The sequence below is a fragment of the Lonchura striata genome, chromosome 5 (assembly GCF_050655825.1).
Source record: "Lonchura striata isolate lonStrDom1 chromosome 5, ASM5065582v1, whole genome shotgun sequence".
NCBI classification, from domain to species: domain Eukaryota; kingdom Metazoa; phylum Chordata; class Aves; order Passeriformes; family Estrildidae; genus Lonchura; species Lonchura striata.
The window spans coordinates 40,763,634-40,791,543 of NC_140707.1; the positions used below are offsets into that span (position 1 = coordinate 40,763,634).

At 39.6% G+C, this 27,910-nt stretch overlaps 1 protein-coding gene and 1 long non-coding RNA gene across 21 annotated transcripts in view; one reads left to right on the top strand and one right to left on the bottom strand.

The window, feature by feature from the left end:
- The window catches only part of LOC146767336 (uncharacterized), a 130,497-nt gene extending 111,891 nt beyond the window's left edge, over positions 1–18,606 (top strand). For both annotated transcript variants that reach the window (XR_014956037.1, XR_014956038.1), the window contains exon 3: positions 16,013–18,606. This is a non-coding gene — a long non-coding RNA (uncharacterized LOC146767336). The remainder of the gene's footprint in view (positions 1–16,012) is intronic.
- Positions 1–27,910, bottom strand: part of RAD51B (RAD51 paralog B) — a 452,264-nt gene that overhangs the window by 141,775 nt on the left and 282,579 nt on the right. The gene's annotated exons all lie outside the window — the stretch shown is intronic.

A 27,910-nucleotide genomic window follows, 5' to 3' on the forward strand; every position in this document is an offset into this window, starting at 1 on the left:
AGGCCCAGGGGTGCCACTTGTAAGGACTGCACTCGCCTTGATATGTTGTTTTTAAACTGAACACATACAATGGACACATTTCAAACTTGGACCTTTGCCATCATACATGTTGCTTTTAGTTTAACCTTCTCAGATGATGGGGGAGGCTGGAGGTAAGGAAGAGGCTGAGAGTGGGGTCATACACTCTATCCTTTACCAGATGTGGGATCTCATGGGAACCAAGTGTAATAGCCCACACAAACCCCTCTAAGTACACAACATAATGCAGAAAGAGAGAAATGCAAACTGACCCTCTCCAAGTGCCAATTCTTTGCAAAATCAAATACTAGGCCAGACCTTTGCCATCCAGCTGCTTAGATAAAAAAAGAGTAGTGTGATTAATGATTTATTTAAAAAAAGAAATATCTGTGTACAAGTTCTATCTAAGAGAATCAACTAAAATGAGATTTCTCCCCATTTTCACCCTGTAAACTATATGCCCGATTAAATGACTGTGGTTCATGTATGTGATTTAATGTGCCATTTGGAACCAAACAGATGGACTGAACTAGATTAGACATCTGTTCTGGAGAAGAATTAGATACAGTGTTGGGACCTAGAAAATTCTGGATTAAACCGACTCAAAGACTACCCTACACTATAATACTAACCCAGTTAAGGACACTGGGCAAGACACACTTTTCACCACCAGTGTCATGCATCAAATGACAACAGGCAAGGCAAGGACAAGTGCTGGGAATGGGCTCACCCTGCTGCATATGGAAGTCATGCCAGGTTACTTCCAAATGGCATGTGAATGAAGCCTGAAGACCTGAAATAAGCAACTTGGAGATGGGAAGAGCTGCCAGTAGGGATGAGGGTAGTGCTGAAGCAAAGCTAATTTGGGAAAAAGCAAAGTATTGAGTAGTTTCTAGAAGGTGCTAGGAAGGTCAGAAAGAGTTAAGAATTCTCTACACTACACAGTATTGAGTCCAGCTCTGCAAAGTATTCCTGAATATGTATTTTACAGGCATGTACTCATTTAATTTGATAATATACCCAACCTAATATGATCACAAACCTGGCAACAGGTCACCTGAAGAATTGTGCTTAAATGTTTAGTACAAATCATTGCTTCCTCACTGATCTCTCTGATTATCCTAATCTGATTCCTTCTTCATCTTCCAAAAACAATACATCTAGTAAGGTCTTACTTTCTTATCATTACATTATAACTCTTTTCCCAGAACTTTCCTTTTTAAGGAATTCTTTTCTCCTTGATGTCCTTTACATACTTCACTAAACCAACACATCATTTCCCTCCCTACTTACTCACCATGGGGTTATCGTGTCTTCAGCTCTACAGCTCTGCGGAATAACCAGTCGTACAGACCACAGATAAATCAGAAACCTTATGGCTGCACACACGGGTACCTTTCCCTTTCTCCTGGCAAGTCCCATTCAAAGAACCATTTCTCTCTCTAAATCAGCAAGTAATATGCCAGCATGCAAATGAAAAGATTGGGCAGACGATATTTTATTTTGTATTTACATCTTATGGGTGTGCTTCCATAGCCTTGGTATTAGATATCTGTAACTTTGATAATCATTTAAGATCCTTGAAAACTATGTTGGCACGTGGTAATTCTCATGTCACACAACCTTTTCCAAACAGTGCATCTTGTCTAGAGTACAAGCAGTGACAGATAGTCAAGTGAGAAGGTGTTGTAAGAGAAACGCTATAAATGGTCATACACTGGAGCAATCACTAGCATGAGATACGTGTACAGAGATTGAGCTAGTCTCTTGAATAGTTCTGAGATGAGAGGAATTAAAATCATCTTTATAACTGGCTTTTTACAGTGTAGAGTGATTTAGTGGATATATTTTAAATCTAGTTTTTGTGTATCAAAACAGAAGTAAAAATAGAAAACCCAGTCACTCTTCAGTCATTTGAGAAATCATTGTTTTTCTTGCTGCTCTGTCAAAAAAATACAGCAATGAAAATATCCTGTAACCGAGAAATCTGTTAGGGTCTAGAGCATTTCACAACCCAGAACCCTGGAAGTCCAAAATAGCTTCACAATGAACAATATTTTCCAGAGGTTGTGGATTTTTTTATATATACCCAACCTATCTGTGAAAAATCCAAGAGAGTTAGTCTTAAAATTAAAATAAACTTAAAATTTCTTTAGCTCCTTTACTAACCAACTGAACTATCTGCATAATTTAAGTTTGTGTCAGGTTTTCATCTGCTAAAATGCAAACAACTGTGGAGCAAAACACAGCAGTACTTTGTAGGAGCCAAGCAGTGTTATACAGTGGCAAAAAACATATGAAGAAATCCAATAACATTACATGAGGAGAATTTAGGTAAAGGTAAAGGAACACATGAGGTAAAGGAGCATTAAATGCTCTTTGGCATGGAAGGGCTAATGGGGTTTTCACCTGCAGTGTATGTCCCATCTTGCCAGTGATCCAGAAGCCAACTCTATGCTGTGACAAATGGCTTTTCTCAGTCTAATGAAGCAGAAGTCTTCTGTCCCACTGCGTACTCTTGGGAAAAGAAAGGAGTTACTATGGAAAGGTGTAGAAAGCTGCCCAGAGTGTGGGCAATTCAATCAGTACATCTGGCACAGCTGGCAGCCTCTGGCATACACTGGACAGCTTCTCAAGTGACATGACAGCAGGCCCAAGCTCCATTTCAGCTGCTGCTGCTGCTCAGCCCAGAAGCTGGGTAGCAGTCCTCACCAGGTTAACTCTGCAGTGGAAAACTTAATCTAAAGGATATGTAAGAAATTAAAAAGTGTAAGAACTGCCAAATCACTAAACCTCGTAATGTGATACTAGCAATGGTATGTGCAAGAAAATAGAGCAGCAACACAGACAGATTAAAAAAATATGTTGTCATGACCTGGTAACTTCAGATAAAATTTTACAGGCTCTGCTGCTGGGTGCCCTGTAAAGAAAGAGGGGGTTCACACACGCAACTCTTCCCCAGCCCCTTTCTCACTTTTACAGTTTTGACTCAGTAACGTCACCCTGTGAAGTGACAGAACTCCAGAGCCATCTAATGAACCTCTGAAATTCACCACTGCTTAACAGGGGGCCAAGATTTCAAGACATTAAAGGTAAAATAATTCCCAGTAGGTCTCCTAAGAACATCTTAATGTGTCTGTACTGAGTGCTATTTTCACACTGCTCCCTTCCTCTCTCCTTTGATTGGATAAAGAGCTCAGAAGAGAAAAAAAAATACCTATGAATACCGATGTGCAGGGAGCCCTCGTAAATTCACTTCCCATCAGTCCAACAAATGAGCTCCCCCTGGGAAGTCATGAGAGGGAGCCTTCTCACAACAGCCTGATTATCAAAAGTCTGTTCTCTCATGAAATACTCTAACCTCACAGGGACAAGTATCGTAATAATATGGAAGTATCATAATAGCTTGAGCAGTGTAAATTACTTTTGTAACTTGGGACGTGTGGGGCACATTTCCGGCAGGTTGTTCCCAGTGATGCTGTTTGCCTCTCTGTATCACTGGAGAATTACCCCAAGCATGAAAGATTCATGTGCTGTAAAAATTCAGTTTCAGAATAGAAATGCAATTCTCTGTATATCAGATTTCAGGTGGTCACTGCATCCATCATAATTTTAGCAAGCCAGCTTTATCACTGCCTTATTCTCCTCAGAAATATAATGCATATTACCTGCTACTCTTCTATCTATCATTTAAACATTTTTTTTTACAAATAAGATGCTCATTGATTTTGTTATTCAGGGATTGCCATAAGTCTACAGTACTTGAGTACTGATGGCATTTCTGTCAGTTTCCAGATTTGCCTTTCACAGTTCTCTGTCTTGGATCTTTTCCATTTTTGCAATTTTCAGATCCATCCATATTTTGCACCCATCTGAGTGTGAAGACATCCTACATAATAATCTGAGGAGTTCCCTCCTGCTTTTGCTTTACTTCTTTCCAGTCTCCCTAGAATTTCTGAGGCAGCGTTTTTGCATGGCTGTACACAAAGATACCCTCACCTTTATCCTTCTCCTAACCCTAAAAAAGAGACTGTTTTTACAACCATGTTTCATTTCAGTTGTATCCATAAAACCCCAAACCCTGAGAAACCAGAATGAACTAGTGTAAATCAAACAGTGCTCGTACCACTTAGACCCGCCCTGCAACCATTTCCAATCAGGGAATCTAAAATTACCATATTTACAGCATCTGCAGCAGAGCCAAGTACAAAACAAGATGAATAGCTGTGACGCACAAGGCAGAGTGTGGAAGTATGCAGCTGGGCCTGCAAACAATATAGGCACTCGGCACTGAAGTCCATCTAATGCTTTTCACAGAGCAGAGTGACTAAAAGGGGAAGGAGGGGGAGGGAGGAGAAGAGAAATTCCAGGAAGATGAGTGAAAACACAGCAGAAATCCCAGGCTGCTTCACTAATGGGTAATTGAAATGACTCACAAAAGATCTAGTAGGGAATTCAATTAATTAGGGACGTGACTGGGCAGAGAGGAGGAGGGAAAGAAAAGAATGCCGGTGATACAAGAAAATCACTCCTCTCCATTCACTTAGGAAAGGGCTTGGAAGAAAACCTCAAGGAAAGAAAAAGCCAAGTTTTTAAGACAGGGTCTCTACCCCTTCTTATGCACAGAAAAGGACAAATAAGCACACTGGTATTGCTTGTTCTCCTTCCTCCAGATTCCTAATGAAAAGGAAGAAAACAGAATAAAATTTGATATGTTAAATACATCAAGGCAACTGGTAAGAAATAATGAGGATAAGACAGAGGAACGATGCAGAATAGTTTAATTGCAGTGCTGCTAATAGCACCCCCCCATTGTCATAACACCACTTCTTATGTGACAATGAAGGGAGGAAGATAGGAAGCAGTAGGAAGATGACTAAATTAAAAATATGTGGGGATGTTTGAAGTAAAAATATAAATCAGGAAAGTAAGAGTAGTAGGAATAGATGCATGCAAGAGAACTGGAACTGACAAGAGCAGGAGAGAAAAATGGAAAAGGAGTGGATGGAGGGGAGGTGAAGGGAAATGGCAAAGGTCATGGGTGAGAGAAGCAGCAGGGGGAAAACCTGAAAAGGAGGAGAAGAGCAGATGCAGGAAGGGTCAGGGAAAGAATGATAAGTTTCACAATCAGTCAGCAGTTAGGACTTGCTGTGATGGGTACTTGAGAACATCCATGTGGATGCAGAGATCATTTATTGACAAATACTGCTTCTGACCAAGCCTCAGAAACTAAATTTACACTAGTACTAGTTTAGAAATCTTCAAGAATGTGTGATCTAAACTTTCCAGGCCCACAACTGGTCATTCCTGGTACTGGAACAACAAGGAGAGCTACAATGAGCAGGGGCAAGTGCTCATTCACGAGATGGAAAATGGGATCTGCAATCTTTCATAATAAAGTTACCACAGCTTGAAACATAGCTCTTGTTAATTCTGACTCGGAGCTGTTATTGCCAGGCTGGCTGTTCAATAGCTTTACAAAGGAAACTCAGGGTCATTGTTTACCTTCGTGAATCATGAAGAGAGCTAACAAAAAGTACTTCTTATGCCCTATTGGGTTCAGTACTGAATGCCCTCTGAAGGCTTAGATATGCTCTCACACTCAAGGATCAAGATACTATCATTGTGAAAGGCTGGCAAAGTTTGCAATATGCTGCATGTTTGGGCAATTAGCTGAGGATTTCTGTTCCCAGGGCTGTCAATCTGACATCTTAGCAAGAAAACATATAAATCAAACCATATACCTCTGCCAGTGACCATTAACGTCAGCTTCACTATCAAATAACTTTCAGAAAAGCAAAAGATTTTTTCATAAGCTTTTTATTTTCTGTGATAGAGAAGATACAACAGTGCCCAAGAAAACACTTTTTAGGCAGTTAATATATACTGAACCAGAAGGAAAAATGTACTATTTAGGTAACAAGAACCAGTATGAATGATACTAGTATCTTTATACTACTGTAAATATACTGATGTCTAGACACAGAGATTGCACTACTGCAACTAAATGCAGGTTTCACAATGTTTTAAGTTACATTAATGTAAAAATGACTATGCAGAAATCCCCAGCTGATTCTGAATTGACCTTCCAACATGACACCAAGGAGTATTATGCTGCTGCAGGAATAATTTTTCAGAAGAGGCATGAAGTGGAAATATTCCATTGGCCTGGTCTAAAAAACTAACCCCTTGAAATTTTGCAAAGACATTATTCTTGGTGCTCTGGACAAATGTAAATATACTTCAACCAGCTGGGCTGGCATCTTCTATGAAGAAGGACTACAAACTGTGTGCATTCAGTGCCTAGGTGCCTATGAATTGTCATACAAGAATTACAATACAGTTATAAAAGATCAGTAAAGTCAGGCAGCCCCAAAAGCAAATTCAAGTTAGGCAGCCAGAGAACTGCTTGATACAGTAATTTTTCCTGCATCAAAGCTCCATTCTTTCCAATTCTCTTACATGTCTGATGAAGCAGCACTGTGCTCTGAAAGTCCTCAGTTTCAAACCAGAGCACCTTCAAAATTTGTCAGAGCCTTGATTTCACTGCCAATAGAATTTTGTATTTTTACTGAGTCTTCATCAAGTTAAATTCATGAAAACTGCAGGCTTGGTCAACATGTATCTGGAGGTTATCTAGATTCTGTTAAGCCAGGCTGATGCGTTTTGTCCAGACCTCCTCTTCAGAACACTCAACAGAAAATAAAAAAAATCCCCTCTTTTGTACAGAATTAAAATAATTAAAATATATTCTTTTAATATCTCTAATTAAGTACCATCCTGTATTTAGTCATTTGAGAGCACCAAAGAATGATTTTTCTGTATTCCACAATGTCATCCCTCCTCCCTGAATCTATTCAAAGCCTCTTGTACATATTTAATCACTCCTAGCCAGGCCTAGCTAATGAAATGCAGGGCCTTGCCCTGACCTGACCTTGCTATTTCTATTTTGGCTCAGCACATCCTCTGCTAGTTGGGTAAAAAAAAAACACGTTGTTTCTTTCTCTTGGTCTTAAAGGTCCTGTAACTGGCAGGGGGTATGGTCAAGGACACTGCTGAAAACAGAACAAATGACTGTGAACACTGCTTTGCAAAACTATTGCAAATCAAAAATGGACCACAGCAACCTAAGTGTGAAGTTTTTTCCCTCTTTTTCTTTGGTTGGCAAACACTGGTGGGCACTATTCATCTACTGGGAATAGCTTATGACTAGATAACTCTGTAAGAAAAATGGACTGCTTAAATTGTTTGCAGCAGTCATAAAGGAATGTAATTTGTTTTGGGTACTTACTCCAACTAAATATGTTGCTCTTAATTTTCCCTATTTTTCCTTCCTATTTGCCAATATGGCAATTAAAAAAAATATTTTCAATTCTGAGAGTTTGTAAAGAAGTGTGATCGTATTTATGAGCACTTAGGAATTCTGGATGTTAGGTTATCCCTTCTCTCACATGATGTTGGCTGCAGGAATTTAGCAACATGCTAACAGAAGTCAGAAATATTTTCAGTGTAAAACAGGACAACATTTACATGGTGATCCATTGTGGACTTTTTAAGTTGCTGTTTGTTTTCAAGTGGTTTGTGAATTTGTTGACCATTAGTTTTGGCGCTCAGTTTGACACAGTGAGTTGCTGGATGAACCATAAACCATATTTGAAGTCAGCAAGGGCAAGGGCCACAGTTTTATTCTTTGTGAGTACACTCTGCCTTACATCGTGGAGCTTTGAATGCTGAATGGGGGTCACAGATGCTATCACAAAACAACCAGTAACAGCATAAGGACCTGTAGGTACTCGGACTGTCAGAAAAATCAGGCTGAGCAGTTCAGTCCACCATTGTTCCTCAATTACCTCTCAATTGAGGCATGTCAGAGAAAAGGGTGCTGAACAGGATGAAGATGCCTTAACTAGCTGCCCCAAACTAACGCCCTACATCCCACGGAGTACTGGGAACCTTAAAAGCTGCTGAAGGACCATGGATGTAGACCACATTTCTAACGGCCAAAGTCAGTTTAACAGATCCCTATTAATCCTTCTGCATGTGCTGGAACAGACATAAGAAGAGCTGGATTGGCACCTACAAGCCCAGTCTTTTCTTAGCTCAACTAAAAACAAACAGATTCAAATTGCAACCTTCAGATAAATTGAAGCAGTAGGACATTAGACATTGCTTGAAGGAAGAAATGAGAAAATAATGTTTGCAATCACTAATGTCAAACAATACAGTTGTGTAATTTTCCTTCTAATACTGTTTATCAGGTTCTTTTTTAGTCTGGTTTTCTATACAGACAACACTTTTGCAGTCACACCACTAGCTTTTATCCCTATAACTTTTTCAACCAAGTATGACAAAGGATAGGGGTTCTCAAACATAAGTGAGATTACAGAAATTCAGTGAAAAGTGATTCACAATTAGAGGAGAGAGTGACTGTAAATATCCCTGGCTGGCTTATTAAGTTACTGATTATTGGATTCCATGAAATCCACAAAGTGGACTTCTGAGTACCAACAACAGGAAAGACTTGTAGATACAGTCAACTGACCACAAGGTACAGATCTGTACCAAGCCACATTTTATTAGTTTTTCCTATGCTCACACATTTGCCACAGTTTACACGAAAACCCAAAGTTGCCTATTTCATAGGAAAAAGTGGAAACATACAGCTTTGTTGGGATTCTGCTATTAGTCTTTTTGATCACTGCAATGCAGCACCTGCAGCTGAGGGTATGCTGTCTTGAAACAAATAGCTTTATTTCATTGTCCCACATGGTTTGATACTGGGTCAAATTGCTCTAACTGTGAATGGTTACCAGAAGACATGGTCTCATCTCTCTTTCTGTGACCTCCATCTCTCTTTCACCCAGGCCTACCTGATTCCCTCGCACTGGTGCTCATCTTAGTCCACAAGAAATCAGTTCAGGCAGCAAAGGTGGCAAAAGGCTAACCCACAAGTACAAAGAAAACAGATTACTTGGCTCCTATAGACAACTCACTGAGGGATTTGATGAGTACCAGAAGTGATAAAGCAGCTGGCCTTGCTTTGGACACCTGTTGATGACCAGGAGATGGGAGATCAGCATTACTACAGTCTGAAGCCTGGCTATGGTCTTAGGTTGGTGGTCACAGTCTGTATCTGGTGGCCCTCACTCAGAATGGTTCCCTTAGGATGACACAACACACAGTGCCACTCTGAGTGAGAAACAAACCTTTGTGAAACTGAAGGCAAAAGCAACATTCAGCCATTTTTCTTCTCGCTTCAAGCAGGATTCTGACCCACCTTGAGCCCCAGCCCCACTGCAGTTGTACAAAGCACCGTGACTGTGCTCTACACAGTGACTGTGTGCATCTTTGGTTCCTTTGTGTTACAGTCTTTTTTTGTAATTTTATACTACAGACATCAAGAGCATTGAAGGCTCCCATGCGTTTGCTGATCCTGCTGTTTGGCAGAGCTGGAGAATGCAACCTTGGGGTGCTCCTTCTCTCGGAGATCTGGCGGGATGTTGCAGTTAAGCCACATCCCCACAGCTTAAACCACAGAATGTAAAAACAGCTGTGAAATTCAACTGTCTGAGCTGCCTTGGTACATTTCTGGGAGGTTTGTTCCAACCTACTTCTAACAAACAAATTTGGGCAACCACCTATACATGCCAGAAAAAATGTTTATCCAGCTTAGCCAAAATTGAGCAAAATAGATTTGCTGGCAGCATGGACAAAGCTTTAGGCTTTTTTTAAGGTCCCTTCCTAATTTCAGTTTTCCATTCCCCACCCTCCAGGGTTTCTTAGATGATACTTTCTCCTCAATGGCTTTTCAGTTTGGGCACTGTCCTTTAATTTTTTCAGCCTTATGGTTATTTTCTTTCCTTTAGTCTTCTTTTGCATTTGTTTTCTTTCTGTCCTTTCTCATGGAAACATTAAAAAAACCTCCTATCTCTAACATTCCTACCTTTTCTTTGCCAAACTATTTTTCCCTGGCCAAAGATATATTCTTTGATATCCCTTAATTAAAATTCCAATGTATTAAATGATTGGGAAATAGGAATATTAACAGTTGCCTAAGACCACTATTCCAAAAAAGAGAATAAATTTTTTGTTCACATGCGCAAATAATGCAGGTATTTATATACAGATACATACATTTTAATACTCTTGCTAGTTCCTCAGAAATTAGAACAAAGATACATGTAAGGAAAAATGGATTAAAGGAAGCCTTTTGAGCAAGTTAACTTCAGAAAGAAGGAAAATTGGACAAACTCAATGGCTTAACATGGAAAAATGGAGTCTATGATTTCCAGGCACACCAGTCTTCCTTCTGAAACTACAAACATGATATATTTCCTATAGAATGAACCTCAAAACTCCTATTATTTTTAGCATTAACTGCTTGAACCATTTATAAGATGGTTCACAGTCCCAAAAATCAACAGGAAAATTCTCAGCATTCCAGTTAGAACTGTCTTAAATTTTATTTGAATTTTTTTTTAATTGAAAGTCAGACTGAGTCTCCCACTGTTCACAGTAAGCATTGCATAGTTTTGTGTGCATTCTCAAGGCTACTCAGACGAACCTATAAAGGCCTGAGTATTTTCTACTGGATATATTTCCTAAAAATTGTCTCACTGTCTCCAGAGACTTGAAATGGCAGTGGTAGCCAGTTATCTTGGGGATGACAAGAAGCAATTCTGCATGGGCAGTTGTTCAAGAGAGCCTCCCCAGTGGATTCTTCTGAGAGTTCTTATCTTCATGTTTCAGTAAGAGCCTCCAACCAGTGAGTGAGTGCTTCAAACTCACTTTTTGGAATATATGAGCACTTGAAATTAGTTCATGCTAAACTTTTCAAGGGCTGACTTTATCACTTTTTAATTGAAGGCATCTCACTAAAAAAATAATTGCCATCCTAAGAATGCAAAAGACTTGGGATGGATATGACAAGCCTTTTAAGCAACACTGAGTGTTCAATGATGCTTAAAAGCTCAAACTACAATGCTGCCCAGAAGAAGAGAAACTCTGAGGCAGCCTTTAAGCATACTTCTCAGACATGTCAGGACTGGCTCCCAAATACAAAGTATGTGCACATGCCATGCAAGTAATCTGTCAGTGTTTATGATTACTCACCACAGGCTTAGAAAACGCAATGAAAAGCCAAATTACAACTAAAAACATTTCATTTCATGATCAATTGATCAACAGTTCAAGGAAGAAGACTTTGTTTTCATTCTGATTTTTAGGAGTCCCACTGGAATCACTGATAGCATCTTCAGCAACTGCAATGGTATTGTGTTGGACATGCATCCATAGTGGCTCTTGGCAGGTTCAGACAAGAAACAGGAAGACTGATATCACTTTGTTGCTGCATATGTTATTGTGAGATCCAAGTCCTCACTGGGTCAGAAATCACATGGTGTATTAAGGGCTTAAGATTAATTATAGAGATTTAAACTCCTGTTTTGACCATAAGCCATGAACGGAAATGGAAATAGAAAAAAATTAAGTTTTATGATTCTGGGCCATGGAATAATAGAACTTTTTAATAAAGGAAAAAATAATTAATTAATTTCAGTGATAGACGTGTTTTGAGCATCCTTGTCAAGTAAGTCACATCATTACCTTGTTTCAGATATTTTAGATTAGAGGAGACTCTTTGCAGGGGCCTGTGTAATTCCATTTGTGTTGACAACTTCTACATTAATAGGCCAGTAATCTGGCCCATTAAAGAATGGAATGATATAACTCTCTCAGGTTGGTTAGCAGTCCTTTTTCCCTCTTTCTTATGTAGCCCAGATCTTAATGTAAACTGACTCTCAGTGAGAACTTTGGTGTCCATTACCAATACCTGCAAACTTCAACATATTTTCATCTCCATATAGCAAATACTTTTTTTTTTCCCCACTGGGTATAAAAAGTAGTAAATACAAAAGTAATGTCCAAATCAATTCCCAGCCTTCAGAAAACTACACAATATGCAGATGACCTCCTATACTCTGGTAATTTCTTTTTGTAGTCGCTAGATGAGGAGAGATTTCATATGTAGGGATGTAATTTTAACATCAAATACATTCCAATTCCCTTATCTAATCTAACAAGCCATTTAACAGTTTATCTATCAGAGCAAGTCTTTGAATCAGTTTTGTGCCATGGGAGTAAAAGATGCCTAATATTTAAATAACGATCTTTTTTCACAAAGGTGAAGTTGATCGGTAATAAAGATTGTTTCCAATCAATGATCTTCAAAAGATCTTTTCCATTTCTTTCCAGATGACTATACAAAACATTACAGTACATAAAATACCTTGGTCTAATCCACTGCCACTTATTTTCCTCTTTGTCATTATTTCTCAAGCTTTATGAAGTACTTTTGTAAATGTTTTGGGCCTAGAGAAGACATGTTCTTGCTTTCATATGGAAATGTAAGCACTGTCATTCCTCCACTGCCAAAAGACACACATGCACACAGCTGGCACCTAATCACAAAAATAAAGAAAAAAATCCCAGCTGCAATATTAATAGCAAATATATTCTGGTTCATGTCTGGTTACACTCAGGTGAACACTGATAAGTCATGTGTGAGGTTCTCATACGTAGCTCTGGCACTGCACCACCAATCCTAATATGCCTCCTGGCTCTCTTGAACATTGCCATACAGCTCAGTCCTAAGTGGCTTCTTGCTGACACACTTCTCTCCAGTGGAGATTGATTAGAGTTGGCCATAGTTGGTCTTTGCTTTTTATAGAAAAATAAATATATGGGCTTCATCTTCCCTCAGAATCTGATACTTCAGATAGGCTGATAGGCCAAATTCTGCAGCAAAGCTTTCTCCAAATGACAATTTTCAGACATCATTCCTGAATGTTTGCAGAGTACATGATGAAAAAATCTGTCCTAGTTAAGCTGATTCATGTGTCCTTCCAAATGCTTAACGAGGGTTCCAACAATGTATATAAAAAATCAAATTAAAGGACCATGTTAAAAAAACTGTTTATATCATGGAAATGCATCTCAGATTCTAGTAGAGAGCTCTATAAGGACCATCTAGGCCATCTTAAGTCATACCTAAACTGTCTGATTTTTGGCTGCTCTGTATTGTATTTGTAATCAGGAAATTGCTGTGGAAGGAACCCTGGTGCCATTTTTCAAGAGCAGACAAGGTTTGCCCTAAATGTTCAGCAATAATGCTGAGGCAAATTCCATGACTTTCCCTTCCAGCAGTCTTAGTACAGCAGTTGTTCACTACTTGCTACACTCAGTGTTTATGGAAAGTGAGTGAGTACCTTGAGGAAGCAGGTGTCACACCTGCCCACAGCACTCAGCTCCAAGCGTGCACAGAACCTCCTGGCACAGAATCCAGCACTGGGAATGGCAGGCCATGGCATTCCCAGCAGGGGCCACAGCAAACTCAGTCACCATGTGCCCGGCACAACGCACCCAGAACAAAGCAGCTCAGCAAGAAACTGCTGAGCTCCTGAGAACACTGAGACAATGGTGTGGTATCTTTGTGCCACCACCAAAGCATCAGGTCTTTAGAATACAAAGTGATATGCAAAAACAGAGCTTAACATAAACAGTAGGGATGGAAAAGCATTGCCAGATATATTAAAAATGGCAACTTTCCTAGCTTAGGAAAATTCATTTATCACTACAAAGGCATTGCTTTGTAGCATGGTTCAACAGCACAGAAAGATGCCCGTAGAATTATTTATAGGTAGTAAGAATTTTGTAGCTTCTTCATATAAAAAAAGTTATTTTTTAAACATACCAGGTTCAAGTCTAATGTACAACCCTACGAATGTCTAATCAGTTTTGCTTTCTTCCTCTTCTCACTTTCAAATTCTGGTCTCCTGGACAACCACACAGCAACAGAAGAAATATCCAGTAGTTCAGGCCATTTCTGCAATTACTTAAGTTGGTTTAAATGACATTATGGTAACATTATCACATATAATAATCAGCTGCAGGGAAAAAGCTTTGGCCTAAACTATCAATACTCTTATAAAAAGAGTAATGGAGATTGCTGCTTTTAAATGTCATCACTGTACAGACCTATTATAACTTTCCCCTCCCTGGCCTGAGAGGCACTACATGAGATAAAGGGGCAGGGCACAGCAGAGCTGTGCTGTGAGTTCTCATTCTTCCTCTAGGGTAATTAGGCTGCATCATGTTCTGTAACTCAGTACCTGTGTTCAGAGCTTACAAGGGAAATGCACAAAGCAAGAAACAGCAGTGGGAATGCTATGCTATACAACTCTTACAGTACACATTAATGACTTCAAAGGAAGCAGCTGCCTTTCCACATGCCACCATGGGCCAAAATAAGCTGCCCATCCCAACATGAGCAACCAAACTCAGGCACTTTACCTTTGTTCCAGGCCCGTGTAACATGAGCAGTCTGTGAGGGGATGGGGCACCACACTGGATGCTGCACTCAAAATGCCTGTTCTCTCCTTCTGGCACAGAGAGCACCACTGTTCCTTATAAAACATCCCCTACTCTTAATAAGGTTTGTTTTTCTAACTGGTTCCCAGAAATCTCTTGGGCGTTCCAAGCCCAGAAAAGTAATTACTGCATTACTTTGGCCACAGACACAATATCAACCTTGTTAGACTTGGCCTGTGGAGAGAGCCAAACACCTGCTGCTGCAACATTTATTTGATAAGCTTCATGGTTCACTAACATAAACCTGATCCTGCTGACCTGCAGGAGGATGAAAAGGAATCGGGGGGGAAGGGTGGAGCAGGTAGGCAATCTCACAGCCCTCTGGCCCAGCAAGCTCCCATTTCTCCTTGCTTTCGTGTTTCCTGGTGAGAGCTTCAGAGAATTGGTTTTCCCCCTGCAGTTATGCAGGCAGATGTGGATAGGGCTAGGATTCCCATGCCTTATGACGGATTAGCTGACAAGTGCAGGATCAATACGGGAATTGTTCTAGCTCTGGCTGCATCTGTAGGCTTCCAAAGCAGACAGAATAGCTGCACACACTCTCGTTGGCATGGTGGTGTGTGCACTGAAAGGCTGGCTTAATACCAAAATCCATTAGTTATCAGCAAGGAGAGAGGGGAAAAAGGGCTGAAAATCAGTCAAATTGGTAGATAAAAGGTTGGGGAGAAAATCTGATACAGAAATAGAAAATTAATTTTTATTCTTCAAATGACATAGTTTTCTAGTCTAGTATTAAAAAAGAAAAAAAAGAGAAGAAATGGGAGTGTGTGGGGGATATAAATAAGGTTTAATCCCAAACAGAACCATCTCTTCCAGTTGATACTACCAAGCAATGTCTGCCCAAAAAAACACATGCCAGGGGACTCAGCAGGAAAATGAAAATAACCTTCCTGAGTATGCTGCTCCATATCAGGAAAGAAACTTATTCTTGTCTGTTTATCAGTCTCATCTTTTTCTAGGCAGAGGAAATACAAAACAGACAATCTAGAACCAGTAAAAGGACATTTCCATGTATTGCTAGTTGTCACTTATAGGGAAAGGTTTGACCTCAGAACAGTATGTTTTCTAGTGTACTTTGTTTATCATTCTTTACCTGAATGACACCTCTGTCAGTGTATGTTGATAGTTTATCTTGGAGACATACAGTGTGATTCACCCTTTTGGGAGACAGTGGAAAGCAGATGAATCACTGGGGATTACATCAGAGCCAGACCAAACTTTTATATGAAACTTGGCAAAAATCTGAAGACTAATCCTCTGAACAAACATGAAGTTGTCTACATGACCATCTTCTATCTTATTTCACCTTCTTCTGCTGGCTCAGAACTTCAGGAAATTTATTTCCTGATATATAAAAAAAACCTGCAAAAACTCAAATACTATGCCACAAGACATTTTCTGGATAGATCCAACCCAAAATCAAAGCAAAAACCTCAAAAGAAAATGCCTTTTATGGAATCTCAAGCACAGTTTTACAGTTATGTGAAATTCAGGTAATGAATGATAAACAAAGTTTCAAAGTTTTGGACTACCACCAACCTTCTACTTTTATATTCCCCCTTCACAGGGTGAAGGTACAGGACATACAGCATCAAAGTAAAATGCTAACTAGACCCAGAAAACCAGCATGACTGGATTCTCAAAGCTCTACTTAAAACAGTCAACTGTTCTCCAGTTTCTGCTTTTATTGACTAGACTGTTTCTCTCTGAACAGTATGAGAAAGATGTTTTAGAACTAGGAATTCAGGAAAATAAACAAATAATCTGATACTATTGGAATGCTTTTGTGGAAAGTGCTGCATGAATGAAGACAGAAAGCATAAGAGAATTTGACCTACACTAGGAAGTCTATATTGCTTGGAAAACTGATTGTACCAAAGATCTACAAAGCAAGTATGCTCAGTATGAAAATCTTGAAAGCAATATACAATGCACCCAATCATCAGAAAATGCACCAGATTGAGCCGTCGTAGTTTTGTTAAAAACTGATGATGACCAAAGTAAATAACATTCTTCTTCCACAATTTTGCTTTAGCTTATATGCCTAAATGCTCCCCAACACTCTAAAAGCAAATGAAAGAGCTCCAAATGCATTGTTCAACCACCAGGCAGAAGTGATAAGGAAGAACTCGTAGCCTGTTCTTCAACAGCTGCTAGAGAAACCAGTAGCAAAATTCCCAAGCTAAGAACAATTGGATTTCTTGGAGCTCTCTAAACAATAAAGCCATCTCATTTCAGACACTATTAAAAAGCATCCCAGGCAAAGTATGGCAATGACTATGAATATCCTCAAATGGATTTTCTGTAAAACCCCTATCATATTACAAGCTGTATATATATATTATTCTGCATTTTATTATTAAGTCTAGTTTCAGACTGTGAGCACATGTACACCTTGTATAGCAGCTTCTGTCCATAGCTTCCTCAGATTACCACAGATGCAGAAGCTCCCCAGCGAATATCTGTTTCATGGTAAAATATTGGTAGACTTTTACACTAGTAGGAATAGTTTTAAGGAAAGCTGAACAGTTTGACACAGCCAGCGTGAACTACGCCTGGTTATCTGAGAAGTGGAATGCAAGGAGCTTGACCTGACACATCAGCAGAGTTCTCTAAAACCACACTAAGTTTGGAGCACAGCAGGGCAAATGAGAAACAACAGCCACACAGCTCACACAGAGCATCCCCAAGAAAGCTCTTGCTTGCTTGCTCTGTGCTTACAATGAACACTGTGGCCAAAAGGAACCAAAATCATATAGCCACTTCTTAAAATAAACCTTCCCAGCGGGCCCTTCTTCCTGTCCTCTAGCAGCCACCAGAGCAGAGGACTGAAACAGTCTGAGTCACGGAAGTGCACGCGTGCTGGTCTGCACAGAGCTCTGAGCTCTGGGTGCCTTGGCACGTGGGGCTGCCCACACGCTTGTGCAGCCAGCTACAGGACCATGAGAAGAACATGAAAGCAGGATGTCTCACTCCCTCTCCATTTTCTTCCTCTATGCAGAGAACTTTACACAGTTGAAAACAGAAAATATTTTGAGACTTTTCCTCTACAGGTAAAATGTGAGCAAATGCAGTTCCTTAACAGTGCACAGGTGACTAGAGCTCAGCCTGGTAATAACACATCACTTCTGCTGTGCCAGATCCCTGGGAACCTCCAGGATCAACACCTTACCAACTACACCATTTTGTATGACAGCAAAGGATCAAATTGGACAGAGTCAGAGTAGAATATCAAGATAAAACTTATTTCATGGTAACTGAATATTCTGCTCTCAATTTTTTTCTTTCTTTTTCAAAAGTGCATTTCTAGCTTTATGGTTGTGATGATAACTTTTATGTTAGGAACCAAGAGTAAATAATATAAATAGCTCAAGCCTGCAGAGACACTAAAATAGGTTTCTCAAAATTATGTCATAGCATGATGTCTTGAAATGACTGAACCCCATCCTTCTCATAAGTTTTTTGTTTGAACTATCTGGTTCCTTCAGGTTGGAATCAATGAAAGAAAAAGTCTATGGCTTTTTGTTATGTCTTAGGTTAAAAACTATTGAAACTGGTCACTCTAGCACTGCATTTCCTTTCAAGCTAAATAAAGCTACAGTTAAATACTGCTCTGTTTAGTAATTGCTAAAAACAAAAGACTACAAAAAGACACAGGCTGTGCAGGGTCTGGACCTCACAAGACAAAGGGAATCATGGGAACAGATGCCCATGGGAACAAATGTGGAGATTAGGGCAATAAGAAATGCAGCTCTGCTTCTAAATGTGTTGGGTATGAATATGGTATTTTTGTTGACAGAGGTAGCATATCCTCACATTGAAGCTTACTGTAATCCAATATAACACACACAATTTTTATTATATCCAACTACTGTAATTATTTCTTTGGTAATTTGCTAGCTGTGTTATAGTAGAAGTATAAAACTCTTTATTTTACTTTTCGTTTTTGTTGGGGTGTGTGTGTGTGTGTGTGTGTGTGTGTATAAAGAATACCAAAACAAGGTTTCTTCTTAGAAAATTAGTCCAAAGCCATCTAAAATGAAGTTTACTCTCTCAGAATACTATTAGGTTACTTTGAATCTTAAAATAAATCTCTGGCCAAGTCCTAGATGACTATTTACTTTCAGTTATTTCTGAATAAAGTTTTAACCACTTCTACCACTTCTGTTGGAGTCATCTGTATCTAACAGGTTGGGGTGAGGGGAGAAAGTAATCTATCTGAGCATTAGAAAAATTACAGACTTACTGACAGAATAAACACAGAAGAACAAAGTGACCAAAAACGACAGCAAATTGAGCAGCATTTGAGGAAGGCCAAGGGAAAAAACAAAACACCTTACAGTATCCAAAAGCCTTTGGGTCGCTTTATTTCAGCTACACCATGCCTTAAGTTTTGGAAAGAAGAAATACAATGCTAAGATTTCCAGTACATCAACTCAAACTTGATTTACCCTGAGAAAACCCAGTCTAATTCCTGAAAGATTTGCAGCAGCTCTGGCCTGTTTTCAGAGCACTATGGCACACAGGAGATGAACTGGGTGCTGATGGGAGAGGTACAGCATGGAAAGACCACGTCCTGCTCAACCTAGTCTCCAGATCACCTGTTATAAATATGAGAAATTATTTGTCAAGCAAAATAGAAGGGATTGTCTCTGTGTTTAAACCTTTGCTGAAACTGACTCATAAAGCAGGAAAGCCATGAAAATGCAAAATATACTTTGGAAAACCATGCCCAGATAAGGGTATATAAGGCTTGCTGGACAACAACACAGTAACTGGATCATATGTATACAGCATGAAACACTGCAGAAATTGAGTGTCCTTCACATAATGCTGAAAATTTCAGCATCTCTGTAAATTAGAAGATTGAAAACAGGACATGGTGAAATTCTTTTGTCCATTATTATACAAAACCAGCAAGAATTAGCAGTTGAAGCCAGATATCCCCAGATCTCAATCTTAAAGCTGTATTTGCTTTGATGTTACTCATTTGTAGGACATATTAATAGAGCAGTGAACAACTGGTGCTGGTTGTTGTGGCTTATTAGGCAGTGATCGATTTGGGCCATGCTTTTACTCATTTCTCATAACAAATATTTGCACATGGGACTGAAGCACTGGGAAGCCATACATGCATAGCTATTGTCTCGACCCTTCCTTCCAAGGCGCAGTTCCACTCCTTCCTCCATCTCAGTCCCTTCATTAATCTCCCCATTTGCCTTCTAGTTTTGTTTAGATTACAAGTTATTGTCACTAAATACATGAAAACTGTAACCAAAGACAGTCTGGGCCTAACATAATTAATCAAGTAATTTCCAGCTAATGATTTACTGTTTGCTTCACTTCCCCACCCACTGTCTGGCTTCTTTAGGGCAAAGACATAACTTATTGCTAGACGACTGCACACAGTAATGGGACTAAGAATGCAATAAAAAAGATTTCATGTTAAAGGGGATGAATATAATCAATGAGTTTTTTCCCCTTTAGTAGAGAACAGTACATTGCTACTTCAGTGGTAAAGGCTCCTGTGACCAGAAGAAGCTCAGAACTGGCTTCTGTGAGTGTTCCATGCTAGTGGAAGCACTTTTGGCTTGACATGTTTTGGCCCATGTGTCTGCTATTCTGATTTTCAATGAGACAATTCACTGTCTGTTTCTGGGGACAGAATGAATGGAGGAGTTAGATCAATTATCTGAGAGTCTTCAGGATACACTCTGACAGATGATGAAAGGACTCTAATATGTAATTGAAATACCCTGTACCAAAATACTCACATTAAACCTTGGCTGATTACACACAGGTCTGAGCTATCTCGGACCTTCAGAACAGGAACTGAGTTGTTTATCAGTGAAAGCCAAACTTCTAAAAAGCTGGCTGCCCACTACAGAGCCTTTGTGTTGGGTAAATTAGCTTCAGGAAGAGAATCAAAATGAATTAAAACCACATGGAGATCCTCTCCCTTTACTCCCCCCCCCCCCCCCTTCCCCTTTCCTCTCGCTATATGAATCCCCTCACCAGGAGACAGAGGCCAGTTCAGTATAATTTAGTCCAGTGTTTTTGTTTCCTAAAGTCTCAGTCTTGGGCTGAGTCCATTAATAGGCTGCAGCTGATTTTAATCTAGATGAACTCAAGACTTCTCTCTTTGGTTTTAAAAAGATTACAAATTGTGTGTTATATAAATAGAGGGAAAAGGGAAAAAAGAACCAGAATAAGTAAAAAAATCTGCTCTCCATTAGCTGACCTGCTGAACAAGACTGTGATTCAAATAAAGATGAGAAATGAGAGATGTGGGGAGAAAAATACACAACTAAAAGCTCTAGTGATACTGCACCCAGACACAGTGATAAGAGGAGATGCAGTAATGTCTGATAGCTACCATTACCATTGTAACAGCACAGAAGAGATATTAATGGGACTCCAAAAGCAACAAACCAGATGCCTCAAAGACTGTTCTGATAGTTTGCAGCAACCCCTCCCCGTTAAACATAAAATCACTTTGATTAGCAATTATGACCTCTTTGTCTCTCAGGTCTCTCTGCTAGCTAGGGTGGAATAAGTAGGTCTCAGACCAGCTCCTTGTAGGTACTTCAGACTGTGAAAGAATGTCATTGTACTCACATGGACTGATTCAAGTGGGATTTCTAAATAGAGATGCTGACACTAGAGAGAGCTGTCTCATATTGATGCTGACATAATTTTGGGTGGGAAGAGGCTAGGCTTTTTTTTTTATGCCAGCTTGAATTCTCTGTCTGCCTAATGTCACTTTGGAACTCTACACATTGATTTATATTTTTGCACTAAAGCCACACTGAAATCTACACACTGGATTCAAGACTGCATGAATCCATGATTTTTAAAAATAATTGCCATAGGCTACAAATATGACATTAATTTTTATTGATGCTCAGTCTCAGTGCTAATGTGTTCAAAGTCTCTATTTAGAAGACTCATGAACAGCTCATAGACAACTGCTCCATTTAAAAATGGCCACTGCAGCTGAGCAGCAAAGCCAAACGTGAAGGCACAATGAACAGCACTGGAGCAGAGTGTAACTACTCACAGTACCCTACAGACAGGTGGCTCCTGGTGGAGAGCAACAGGATGGCTGCCATTTGGAAAAACAAGTTACAGAATTCCCTATAACAGACTTCTGTTATTTAACTCCAGCTGAAAAATATAGATAAAAAAAACTGCATTCAATCCATAAGAAAAAGAAAACTTTTTTGTAGCCTATGAGCAAGATGTTAAGTGAGATGTACTCACAAAAGAAAGGTTCCAAAGAAGCTGGAGTCTCAATGTTATTATGATAACTTAAAAATCTCAAAATAGCATTTGACTCCACAGATTACATTTCAGAAGTCCAGAAATGTTTTTCTCTGCTTGTTAATGCTCTCATTTTGGGCATTGCACACATCTGTTTAATACAAAGAGAGTTTATACCTGTATAAAGTAAAAATTACAACTTTGCCATAAGAAGGAAACGAAATAGAAGTAGTAAAAGTGCTAGTAAATCAGTAGTAAATAGTAGATATGCAGAGAAACAGATGTCCATATGACATCAGTAAGAGAAATCACATGGTTCTATCAGATTTACCTGAATACAACCCCTCCTAATAAGTTTCAATTGCAATGATAAACGTGCCTGGATTAAAACTAGTAATTTTTCATTCCTTGCTAATGGGGCAAATGTAACTTGGAAGGACTCTGTATGCAATCACTGGAGGTTTTATTTGTATAACTTTTCTGGAGGTTGACTATGACTATATTTGATTGCATGTGGGTGGCTGTGGGACAGGCAGACAGCTGGGTGAAAAACTATGACAAAAGGAATCTTGTCCTATTTCCTGCCTGTGCTTCATTCACTAATGAGCACTGCTCTGGGTCATTCTCAAGATTTCTTCATCTGTTGTTGTCTGGTCTGCAAAAGGGGCACCCCGGCAGTGGAGCTGTTGTCAGCTTGTCTTGAGAGTTTATTCTGCTCCCTCTCACCCTTGCAGCTGTGTGGGATTTTAAGTGCCTGGCTGTAAACAACTCCATATTTTGTGTTTCTTTTTGGATGACTTGAAGGCCAGTCTAAGGTCAGATGTGTTTGCTGGTGTAATCTGTTTCTCATTTCTTCTGATAAATGCATATCTCAACAGCTAATAATAAAATGAAATCAGGATTTTTCTGTTGTCTTCTTCAGTTTGATTTCTATTGGAAAGAAAATGTTAACAAAATATAGCTAAGTTTTCAGTCTCTCTTTTCTTCCTGGAGTGCTTGAAATGTTCACTGAACATATCCCTACAAATAAACAACCAGGCTAGTGAATCTGGTGCCTTTAGATTCCTGCTGTAGCAACCAATATTCGTCTTGCCAGCTTGTGGAAACAAAACCATTTTGCTTCTTTAAAAAACAGTTTTTCACTAACACTGTGTTATCTATTCTTGTTTCTTTTGTCAGAACTGTTCACTTGATTTCTTTCTGGTAACAGGTTTACTCTTTTTAACAGGATTCTTTTATAAAAGGCTTCTACCTGTGCACAGGCAGGATTCAGCTTTCTCCTACAGCAAACTGTTATGTTATCAAGTCTAGTCCGTTGATGAGAAAATTCATTAGCAGAAGAACGTAAGGACTGCTCCTCTCTCCTCATGTCCAGGGTACAGTAAGTCTCTATCCAAGGAAAAGGAAGAAATCACACCAAATTTCATTGTATCAAAGTGTTGTCTTTTGATTTGTGTGGTAAAATGGTATTGTATTAGCCTTCCCCTTCCAAACAGGTATAAGGGTGAGGCAGTGGAAGGGGAATGCTGCAAAAGCTTAGCCTACCCCCTTCCACTAATGACCTACAAGATGTGTGCTGCTGCAGTGCAACACAGAACTCTGCTGGCCATGATTCTCCTCTTCTTTCCAGTTAGATCATGGCCTTATCCACTGCCACTCTTCATATCTATTATAATGGAACCCTTATCCTTAATTAAAACCACTGCTTGAGTCTGTCAAAGATACTGCTCCAACAAAAAGCAATTCCATCAGGCATAGCTTTGCTAGGAGACTTCCAATCCTCTCGTAGTTGCTACCTGGTTTTTTACATCCTCTGCAAGTTTAAATTATTATAGATAGGTCAAAACATATTATGGATGATCATAACAACAGTTTAGATAGAGAAAGTCATAGGGTTGTCCTTTACCCAAGAAATCTTTCAGATAAATGCTCTAGTTTTATCCCGAAGGAGATTTTGCCAGGCCCTCTAGCCCTAAGAGGGAGAGGAAACTCTTTCAACAGTGCTAGGCAGTTCTAATTATGGATGCATCAAACCAGCACCTACTTTTCTTGAAGATAATTGTGCCCTGACAGTACTCAGAAGCTCATCTATTGTCTTCAACCACACTAATGAATGTTTCTCACTCAGCCTTGCTAGTTCTGTTCAGAAAAGGAGTCACCAAAAACCTAAGTAAATTTTATTTCTTCCATGCCTCTTCAGATTTAACACCCAAGTACAAAAACTGTAACTGTATACATAAGCCACCATGACTGGCCTAACTGAAGACAACTGTTTAAACTGGCAAAGACACAATTTATTCTATTAAAACCACTCATGATGATATGTGAGAAGGAAAGAAGCCCTTTTAGCTTTTAAGAAACAAATAATTTATAGGGATAGTAATTAGGAAAACAAACACAAAACATTTGTATTTGTAAATTAAGTATAGTTGCTGTGGCTTGACTAAAATGTGCTAAATCTAATCTTGGATTTTTTTTCTTCAAAGAACCTCCACACTGCAAGATGCTAGTAACATAAAAAAAAATTAAGTACAGGCAGAGTCATTCCCCCATTAGCCCATCTGGATTTTCAGCATTTTACTGAGCTTTTGTATCTATTATGTGAAATAAAAACCAACCTGTTTTCAGAAGGCTACTTTGGTGAGTGGTCTGAAATAATTTTATTTCTTAATTTAATTTTTCAGGTCATTCAGAGTTTTTTTTTTGTTTTCTGTGTTGAACTTAGTGGGTTTTCAGAGCCACAGTGCCAACAATATAATATGGTATTTATTTCTTCCTGTATCTAGCATGGTTTTACACACAAACCGATCATACTTCAAGTATCTAATTTGAGCCTGGCCCTAATTCTCCTGCCATTAATGGTATATAGTTGACTTACTATGACACCTTAAAGAACCCTTCTTACACTTGACCCTCTCAGTAGTTTCACGGGATTCTCCCTATTCTCTTCGCATTCTTACCAAATGCTTTCACGATGACAAATCACCAAGCCCTCAGATCACTTGCATTAAATAAAACAAGGTGATTTTATCTAAGTAATGTTCTTTTTCTGTCTACAGTAATGTTGGTAGAACTTTCACAAAATATACTGTTGTGAGAAGAATCAGATTTCAGGATTATGGAAACAGACTCTAACATAAATGTGTTGGAAATGTCATTTTGTACATCATGTACCAGGGTAACCTTGAATTAACAGGAAATCAATGCAGGGATGCACCTTGAATGGGAGACAAAGCTGATATGTATTTGTGGGCTGCTTTTATTGTCTGTCCAGAAATTTCAAAGCTAGAGGAATTAATTCTGTATATCAAAATCAAAATATGCACCTACAGTTTTCAAACAACCCAACACCACAGCATTGCCTCTAATGGCATGCAAATCTGTTTCTCCAGTGTCTCTTGGAATGCAGAGGTAGTACATGGACTAGACACACACAGAGCAAGCTAATTAGAATTTAATGATTGTAGGAGTATCTTTAAATTGTAACCTGAGGTTACCTGATGACACAGTCATTGCTTGAGTCATCTGAAAATCTGAAACAATGGCTCTGAGCATGGTAAATTTTATCACTGACAGTGTGTCATCCTCATGACTTGAAAGATGGGGAGAGGGACAGCAGGAATTCTGCCACTTCAGCAGACAAATCTATGGGCGGAGCAGGAACAGAAAAGTACAGTAAACCTGACTCAGTCTCTAGCAGATACATTCAGCAACATGACTGAACTTTACACTCAGGACACTGGGTGCCTGTCACATTCAATAAGGAAATGAAGGAAATGGCATCTCTTACTGCTCCTAGGGTGAGCAACAATGCAGAGAAAGTATCAAATGGCAGAGAAGCAGCAAAACAGAAGTACCAGGGTTTAAAACCAGATTTTTAAAACCTCATCTGACCTATGTAAATACTAGCACTGCCATACCTGATTTGGGGCTGTCATGAAAGGGAAGCCTAAAGAAATAGTGTCCGCCCTTAACCTCCTGAACTATCAATTTTCCTCATCTTATACTGCAGAAAGGTTATGTTGCAGTGCCCTGTGCTTCCTCACATTTAAAGTTAGGGTAGCCAAGGGCAACAAAGACTCCTTCCTCTCCAGCCTGATAGCAGAGCTCTTCCTTCCTTTTGTTCACATGAAGAACAAACACTGAGTTGAACAATAACAGTGGATACTTCTTTATGATGCTCTCTTCGGCACCCAGCCCTGGTTAGCATTATCTTACCCCTTGGTTTTGTTTTAAAGGAAACTGTGAATGATCTTTTCAATTGCTGGTGTTTCAAGACCAACATTACCTCTACTTCCTCTGTTTTCAAGTTTCCTTATTTTACCAACAATATGTGGCACTTTGAAAAATAAAATTAAAAAAAAGACACCAAATGAACTGAGAAAGGTTCCAGTCTGAGGCAAGCAGTAACAGAGGGCCAGTTAAACAAGTTTTCCCTGTAAATTAATGCCACGCTTGGCTGCAGCCCTCGGTGGGTCAGCTCTCTTACCTCTCCTGCCAGAAGAGGCCCTGAATTTGCAAATTCAGTTTGTGTATTAAGTTTTCCTGTGCCCTTAAGTAACAGAGCAGTAAATGGTGTCCTTCCTGAGCCCAGGCAGCTGGGACCAGCTTAGGGACACCTTACTCCCTTTGCACTCAGATGTGACAGTGGAATTTTGTTCATTCTACACCAGAGTAATCAGGGCTTGCTCTGACTTTTATCCATTATTTAAAAACTGTTCCTAGGGCACAACAAGTCTTACAAATGAAAATTAAACTGTGACTCGGGTGGCTGCCCATCCTTGCTGCTGCTATCTTGTACTGCTAGCCAAATTGGCCCACTTGGCTACGGGTCAGTTGTGTGACCACTCATTCCCTACATCAGCCTAACACACATTTGGAAGAAAAAGGGGGAGAAAACCTGTTTCTCAAGGAAAAGAAAGTATTCTGGGTGAATAAAAGTTATCTCTGCTAAACTCTAAAAAAGTCCTTTCCAGTGTTACTCAGCTGGAAGGACTGCCATGATGAAGCAAGGCAACAGAAGTGTAGGAGAAGGCTAGCTGAAAGGCAAAGAAGAAATAACATACCTTTGAGTTCTGGTGTGCTGTGTGAGGCCCTGCCTCTGTATCCAACATGAAGGTGGCTAGGATCACATAACAGAACTATCAACGTTATGCTTTCACCATCCTGATTTAGTGCTTTTGGCTTTTACTACCACATTCAAATACATTGGCTTGATTTTCAAAGGTAATGAGCACCTACAGGTTCTAATGCCTTTGGTGACAGCTGCAGCTCTAAAAATCAGTTTAAGATAGTTTGCATATCGAGAAGAACTGAAGGAATATAAAAGTCCTACTGTGTAGATATGAGGAGTTTAAACACTGCTGATTGGTGGTCTATGAGTCCCTTCCCTTTTCAAATGAATTTCACTTCATGTTTTGTTTGGTTTTCCTGTTGATGCATCCTGCACCCTCCAGTGCTAAGCTGGTGGGATCCCACATACTTTTCCTGGCATGTGGTGTTTAAAATAAGAGACCTCAGCAATCGGATATCCTCAGCATTTCCAGCTATTGAACACAATCATGAGTGCTGTGATCCAATTTCAGAGCAGAAGAGGAAAGATATAGAGTAATATTCTCCCTGTGCTGCTATGGGGCAGACAAAAGAAAACTAAGCAAACAGGATGTTCTGCTCCTCTGTGGACTTCAGCAAATGCCACAGCAGACAGGATATGGTCTAGCTCACAGCTAGGACTCACAGCTGCAATGTATGTGCCTGGCTGCCCAATACCTTGTTTTGGGTAATTCACTCACAGCACAAATATACCATGTAGAAAAGTAAAAGATGTGGTGTGCAGTTCCCACCTGTCATGTCTCAAGACTGCAGTCCTTCATCAAGCATATGCAGCCTGAAGGAGGAATTTGATATTTATATATGCTACTAAGAAAGAATCTCATCCCATCCCTAAATTCACTCACAACATCTTCACCAGTGCAACACTTGGTGTTCACAACTTTGGATTTCAGCCTGCTTATTCTAAGCCTATTCACCCAATAGTAAGGCATATCTCAGCTGAGGTCTCCACAACAGCACACAGCACTCAGTTCAGACTATTCAGACTCTAATATTCCCCAGCATTTTCTAGAAGTGTCACTCCCCACATCTCAGCTGCTGCTTCTAGGAAGTGCACCTTCACAGAGCTTTGGATGGTATGGGAGAATGC